Source organism: Schistocerca gregaria, chromosome 7 (assembly GCF_023897955.1).
Source record: "Schistocerca gregaria isolate iqSchGreg1 chromosome 7, iqSchGreg1.2, whole genome shotgun sequence".
NCBI lineage: Eukaryota > Metazoa > Arthropoda > Insecta > Orthoptera > Acrididae > Schistocerca > Schistocerca gregaria.
Genome location: NC_064926.1, coordinates 511,543,251 through 511,550,650, shown reverse-complemented (window position 1 = coordinate 511,550,650; position 7,400 = coordinate 511,543,251). Strand labels below are relative to the sequence as shown.

The following is a 7,400-nucleotide window of genomic DNA, read 5'->3' as shown; positions in this document are numbered from 1 at the left end:
TTAGATTAAGAAACAAGGCACTTAGAGTTTTAGATGAGTTTTGTTATTTGGGCAGCAAAATAGCTGATAATGGCTTAAGTAGAGAAAATATAAAATGTAGAGTGGCAATGGCAAGAAAAGCGTTTCTGAAGAAGGCAAAGTTGATAACATCACGAAGTCTTCCCTGAGAGTATTTCGAGTGTAGCCATGTATGGAAGTGAAACATGTATGATAAACAGTTTCGAGAATAACATGCTTCAAATGGCTCTGAGCACTATGGGACTTCACTTCTGAGGTCATCAGTCCCCTAGAACTTAGAACTACTTAAACCTAACCAACCTAAGGACATCACACACATCCATGTCCGAGGCAGGATTCGAAACTGCGACCGTAGCGGTCGCTCGGTTCCAGACTGTAGCGCCTAGAACCGCTCGACCACTTCAGCCGGACGACAAGAAGAGAATAGAAACTTTTAAAATGTGGTGCTACGGAAGAATGCTGGATATTAGATGGGTAGATCATGTAACTAATGACGGGGTACCGAGCAGAACTGGGGAGAAAAGAAATTTTAGGTATAGCCTGACTAGATGAAGGGATCGTTTGATAGGACACATTCTGAGACATCCAGGGATCACCAGTATAGCTTGGAGAGAAGTGTAGTGATTAAAACTGTATAGGGACACCAAGAGTAAAAAAAAAAGAAAGGGGTCAAATGGCTCTGAGCACTATGGGAGTGAACTTCTGAGGTCATCAGTCGCCTAGAACGTAGAACTACTTAAACCTAATTAACCTAAGGACATCAACACATCCATGCACGAGGCAGGATTCGAACCTGCGACCGTAGTGGTCGCGCTGTTCCAAACTGAAGCGCCTAGAACCGCTCGGCCACCGCGGCCGTTGGACACCAAGAGATGAATAAAGCAAGCGGATTCAGAAAGTTGTAAGGTTGCGGTAGCTATTGAGGGATGAAGATGCTTGCACAGGATAGAGTGACATATAGAGGTGGATCGAACCAGTCTTCAAACGGAAAACCACCACCCACAGCAACAACATTTCCAACGGTTCATGTAGATTTAAGAGGTAGAAAAAAATCCTAGGGCTAACCAAGAACCGGACCGAGCCTTTTGGATTCATCAGCTGGCAACTCATCATTGGGTCACCGATTGACAACAACAACAACAACAACAACAAAAACAACAACAACGTATCGATCGACATTGTTCTACACTTCTTGTTCATTTCAAAACGTTTGTAGTCATGCTCTCTTGCGGTAATCAATAATGTGTTTTGTGAATTTTAGTGATGAGAAATGAAAAAACAGCGACTCTCAGTGAGAGGAGAAATGGGTCCTGGAGAAGCGTGTAAACAGCTTGCGTTCATCATCGAGCGGTGCCTCCCCGGGCCCCGCTTTCGTTATTCCCTTGTTCCAGCCGTCGATACCGCCTCGGGCGCGACCCACTCCAGTCGCCAAGGCCAGCGGCTCATTACGGGCCCGGCCCTGGACAAAGGCGGGGGGCACCTCCCGCAGAGCAGACCCTTGTGCGGCGGGGCGCACAAAAGGTTACGGCCAGATAAATCACAGCGGTGCGGGTCACGCGCTCCGTAATTGTTTACGTGGCCCGAGAATGTGCCACCGATACCTGCCTGCCGGCCAGTGGCCAGTCGCAGCAGGTGGGACGGGAGACAGCGTAAGATCCGCGGTAGCAGGTAATGAATGCTGTCGCCGGTAACACGTCACCAGCAATACGAACTTTCTCGTTTCACCAACACAGGAAACAGGGTACTGGAAAGGACAACATTATACGCATACACTACACAGAGTCGACGAAGTCACGGGATAGCGATAAGCACATATACGGATGGTGGTGGTATCGCGTGCCCAAGGTAAAAAAGGGCAGTGCAATAGCAGAGCTGTGATTTGTGCTCAGGTGATTGATATGAGAAGCTTTTGGGCGCGATTATGGTTGCACAACGGGAATCTACACAGAATGAGATTTTCATTCTGCAGCGGAGTGTGTGCTGATGTGAAATTTCCTGGAAGATTAAAACTGTGTGCCGGACCGAGACTCGAACCTTTGCCTTTCGCAAGCAAGTGCTCTACCAACTGAGCTACCTAAGCATGACTCACGCCCCCTCCTCACACCTGTATTTCTGCCAGTGCCTCGTCTCCTACTTTCCAAACTTTACAGAAGCGCACACTCCTCTGCAGAATGAAAATCTCATTCTGGAAACATCCCTCAGGCTACGCAATATCATTTCTTTCAGGAGTGCTAGTTCTGCAGGAGAGCTTCTATAAAGTTTGTAAGGTGGGAGATGAGGTACTGGTAGAAGTAAATCTGTGAGGACGGGGCATAAGCCGTGCTTGGGTAGCTCAGTTGGTAGAGCACTTTCCCGCGAAAGGCAGAGGTCCCAAGTTCGAGTATCGGTCCAGCACACAGTTTTAATCTGCCAGGAATCAACACATTTGGAACATGGAATGCTAGTTGGAGCTAGGCACATGAGACGTTTCATTTCGGAAATCGTTTCGGAATTCAATATTCCGAGATCCATAGTGTCAAGCATGAGTCGAGAATATCAGTTTTCCGGCATTAGCTTTCACCACAGACTACGCAGTGGCCGACGGCCTAACTTCTAAGAGCAGCGGCATTTACGCAGTGTTGTCTGCGCTAACAAACAAGCAACACTGCGTGAAATAACTGCAGAAATCACTGTGGGACGTTTGACGAATGTAACAGTTAGGAGAGTGCTGCGATATTTGGCGTTACTTTGCTATGGCAGTGGACGACCGACACGAGTGCCTATGCTAACAGCACATCGGCTGCAGTGCCTCTCCTAGGCTTGTGACAGTATCGGAAAACTGTGGCCTGATCAGATGAGTCCCGACTGCAGTTGGTAAGAGTTGATGGGAAGGCAACGGCCTTGCCGCAGTGGATACACCGGTTCCCGTGAGATCACCGAAGTTAAGCACTGTCGGGCGTGGTCGGCACTTGGACGGGCGACCATCCAGGACGCCATGCGCTGTTGCCATTTTTCGGTGTGCACTCAGCCTCGTGATGCTAATTGAGGAGCTACTCGACCTAATAGTACCGGCTTCAAGAATACCATCATAACGACCGGGAGAGCGGTGTGCTGACTCCACGACCCGCATCCTCCACTGACGATGACACGGCGGTCGGATGGTCCCGATGGGCCACTTGTTGCCTGTAGACGGAGTGGTTTAAGAGCTGGCAATGGACCCAAGTTGTCAACAAGGCACTGCGAAAGCTGATAGTGGCTCCATAATGGTCTGGGCTGTGTTCACACGGAATTGGTTGGTTTCTCTGATCCAATTGAACCGATAATTTACTGGAAAGTGTTGTGTTCGACTACTTGGAGATCTTTTGCATCCATGAATGGACTTCATGTTTCCAAACAACGATGGAATTTTTATGGATGACCATGAGCCAATTGTTGGCGATTGGGTTGAAGAACATTCTGGACAATTCGAGCGAATGATTTTGCCACCCAGATCGTCCCACATGAATCCCATCGAAAATTTATGGGACATAACCGAGATGTAGGTACGTGCACAAACTCCTATGCCGGGACAGTTTTGCAATTATGGACGACTATAGAGGCAGCATGGTCTCAGGGGGACTATCGATGACTTCTTTAATGCATGCCACATCGAGTTGTTGCCCTAGGCCGGCAATGGGAGGTGTGACACAATTTTACCAGGTAATCCACAACATTTTTCACTTCAGCGTAACATTAAATGTTGGTAAAATCTGGATAATGTAGCTACCTAAAAAAGTGTGGTTTTTCTCTGACACCATGTAACAGATAAGCATATGAAATATACGAGGGTTACACTACATTTTTTTCTTCAACAGTTCTTTATTGAACGTAATGAGAATTACACAAATGAAAGAATTATGTTTTATATACACACTCTATTTTTCCATGTAATCGTGGAGCTCCACCCAACCATCTTCTGACAACCTCATCATCTCTGCCCAACCGCTAACTCTACTTCCGTAGACAGCAGATGCTCCACAGACTCTGCACAAGCGTTTGTGAATATTACTCACAGTTTCCTTCTCTGCAGCAAGATATTCAATAACTGCACGTTGCTTGTAACGTACATCACCAACAGACGGCATTTTGAAACTGTCCTGCAGCTACGGTGTCTGTCGGAAGTAACGGAAACTTGGCGCACTAACTCAGGAGACTTCAAATAATACATACGTAGCTTTGTTTTCGGCTGAGAAAAAAAAATACGGTTCATTGCTTTCTGGGCAACCCTCGTATCTGTTTAAGCTATATATTACACCTTTGCTACTGCCGTTTTGCAATACATGGCAGTAGCCGCGAATGGTGGTGCATGTATTAGGTAGTAAGTGTCTTACAATAAGCATTTGTAAACACAGTGCCATTGAAATATTAGTCGATTTGTAATTGAATCATGTAGTTATTCTCGATTGATTACAAATTACGAGCCCAGTTGTCGTCATTTGTGGGAAGTTTTATCTTTCTGCTTTAAAACGAAGAAATTTGCGGCTGAGGCTCATTAAATTCTTGGTAAGACATATGGTGAGTACGTATTAGTGAATTAGTGAAAGAACGTGCAGAGGATGATTTCTACGCTTCAAGAACAGTGATTTTGACGTCGAAGACCGGCTCTGCGGTAGCAGAGAGGAGGTTTTCGAAGCTAGAGAAACCGACGCAAACAATCACAGATCATTTTCGAAAGCAGTTGACGCGTTTAAGACGAGTACTGAAAGACAAACGGCCACAATACAGCGTTAGACAAGAAAAGTTAGTTTTGGAGTATGACAGTCTCGAACCTATGTCACCAAACCCTCCAAAACATATTTGGAAACGCTGAAATGGGAAGTCATATCTCACTCGTCGTTTTCTTCAGACATTGTTCCCTCTGACTTCCACCTCTTTCGATCAGTGGCACGCGGCCCGGCTGACCAGCACTTTCGCTAATATGCACAAATGCATAATCGAATCAATTCATGAATCTCCTGAAGGTGCCAAGTTTTTCCGCCGCGGGATTGGTATGCTGCATGATTGTTGCGAGAAAGTTGTGGCCAGAGATGGCCAATACTTTGAATTGTAATTTTTGTGTAAGCTTTTCACAGTAAACCCTCGAACTTCGAAAAAAAAACGAAGGATGCAAAGTTGTTGACCTAATACATACTATAACTGCAGAAAAACTGTATTATTAATCAAATCCTTCTTTTAATGGAAACTGAGCTTAAGCGAAAATCCGTAAAATGGCCACTTTGCCTGTTAGATAGAGCACAGAAAAGGAAAAATAAGACTCAGGTAAGAGGTATCTGGTTTCCTAAAACCTACGTTTACATGCAGAAGACTTTTTGTTCATGGCAGCCACGGCGTAGATGTATTATTTTGAAGGTAAAAAGGCTTGAGCTGCAGGTACCTTACTTATAAACATGACGGGTTTCGCAGCATTTCAGCTGCATCATCATGTGCAATCTGTACTAATTAATAGACAAAAACTCACGAAAGATGGGAAAACGTAACTAAATGAAAGATGCACGGGATAAACACACATACAAAATCAAATCATGTTCTGATCAAAGTAAATAATGGGATAACCCAGCGTTCATGGTCAGCAGTTTTTCGCTATGCAGAGGACGTCAACTTTAAAACAGCATAAAACAACACAGAACGATGTTGTGATACTTACAATGGACGAAAGCTAAAATAGGAGCTTTCTACTGACAAACTATATGATAGATAAAACGCTTCTAAATTCTACTCACCAGGAGTACCAGTCCATGGTGAGCTAACGTGTGATCAAAAACCGGCCGTATGTGATCATCTATAGCATTATGCAAAATTAAGTAGCACTGGTCCCTCAATTACCTACAAAGAGCTGAAAAACATACTAGCAAGGAGCCACGTTATCCAATCTTAAAATGTGGTTCATTCGTCAGAAAATCCAATTTTGAACCATTTTAAGGCCTAGCACGAAAGTTACGTGAGTGAAATAAAGTTGAATATCGCATATTACTTAAACATCTCAACCGGGAGAAAGCAACGCATGTAAAACCAGATGGCAAGAGGCTGCACTTACCACCGTAAGCGCGCGCAGTGGATGTGTAATTACAGGCGGTGTGTGAAGACGGAACTGCGAAATGTCCATATAGTGAGTGACATTGATGTCTTTTCCTTCACTGTGTCACACAAAACTTGCCTGTCATCTTTTTCTCTTTGCTGAACAAGTGTGGTAGATTATTCTGCCCAGGAAGCTAAATGCCATAATATCTTCGTTCCATGTAAAACATATGGTTAAGAAATTCTTCTTCTTGCTCTTAGATGAATACACATGTAAAGTTTCCAAGAATCTTCTACTGTAGCGTCATGGTTTATGGTTTATAAGAACTCTTCTTTGATCTGTGCTTCTTGAGACACCGAGCAGTTTGGATGAGGTAACACAAGGTATCTTTACTTTTCCTACAGCATCCAATAACTGTTGCATAATCTGGCAATCCGGAAATTGTTCTCGTGATTGTCTAAAATACGAGAACATTTCTTTTCACCAAGTTGTTAATACATTAATGCCTTAATATCCTCTTGTGTTATTATCAATTATGTTGCCTTTAAACAAAGTAAATACATTACAAAATACGCTACTACTCCCGATTACACACAACTACGTTGAATGTTGTCTGAACACGGAATTACATGTCTTAAGCAATCCATAGAAACCTCATTTCGATTGCCAAAATATAACGTTGTAGCAGCTTTGTAGATGCTGTCACTATGCATACTTGCCTTCGTCAGACGGGTAGAAAACAAAAAAAAAAAAAAAAGGATATCGCGAATCCATCGCCACGACATTTGATGACAAAATCAAAGTAGTTTCTTTCAATAGTTTTAAGAGTTCGCCCCCAGACTGCAGAAATCTCCAAGAGAATTTTTACCAACATTGGCCACTATAGCCATCCTTAACCCTTCTTCACGAAAGCGACTACAGCTTAATACGCCATTTTAGAGTGAAAGCTGTAACAACAAAAACTGTGCGAAGACTAGTACAGCTAGCAAGATAGTCTGTTCTCAGACACTGATGTGTAGGAACACATGTTATAATTTTGTATTGCAGAGTGCATGTGAGTTAATGTACTGAAAATGTTTGTTTTGTATTTGCTTCATCATGCACGATCGAATTCGGCAAAGTATTCCCATACTGCTCTGACAACGTGGCAGCTGGTGTAGCGGAGGCTACTAGAATCCACCGACGCCTAGAGGAACCTAGACGGCTTGGTGGGCATTGTGGAGAATAAATTTTAACTGTCAAAAAATCTTGGTAATAAATGAACATTAAACTGTATTCACTCCTGTGTCTCATGTCCAACAGTTAACATTAAAAAGTTAAAAATATATCAGATCTGTAAGTGTTGCTG

General features: G+C 43.8%; 1 pseudogene; it reads left to right on the top strand.

Annotated features, from left to right (window-relative positions):
* The first annotated feature begins 2,888 nt into the window (after positions 1-2,888).
* LOC126282658 (5S ribosomal RNA) lies at positions 2,889-3,006 on the top strand (annotated as a pseudogene).
* Positions 3,007-7,400: the final 4,394 nt, after the last annotated feature.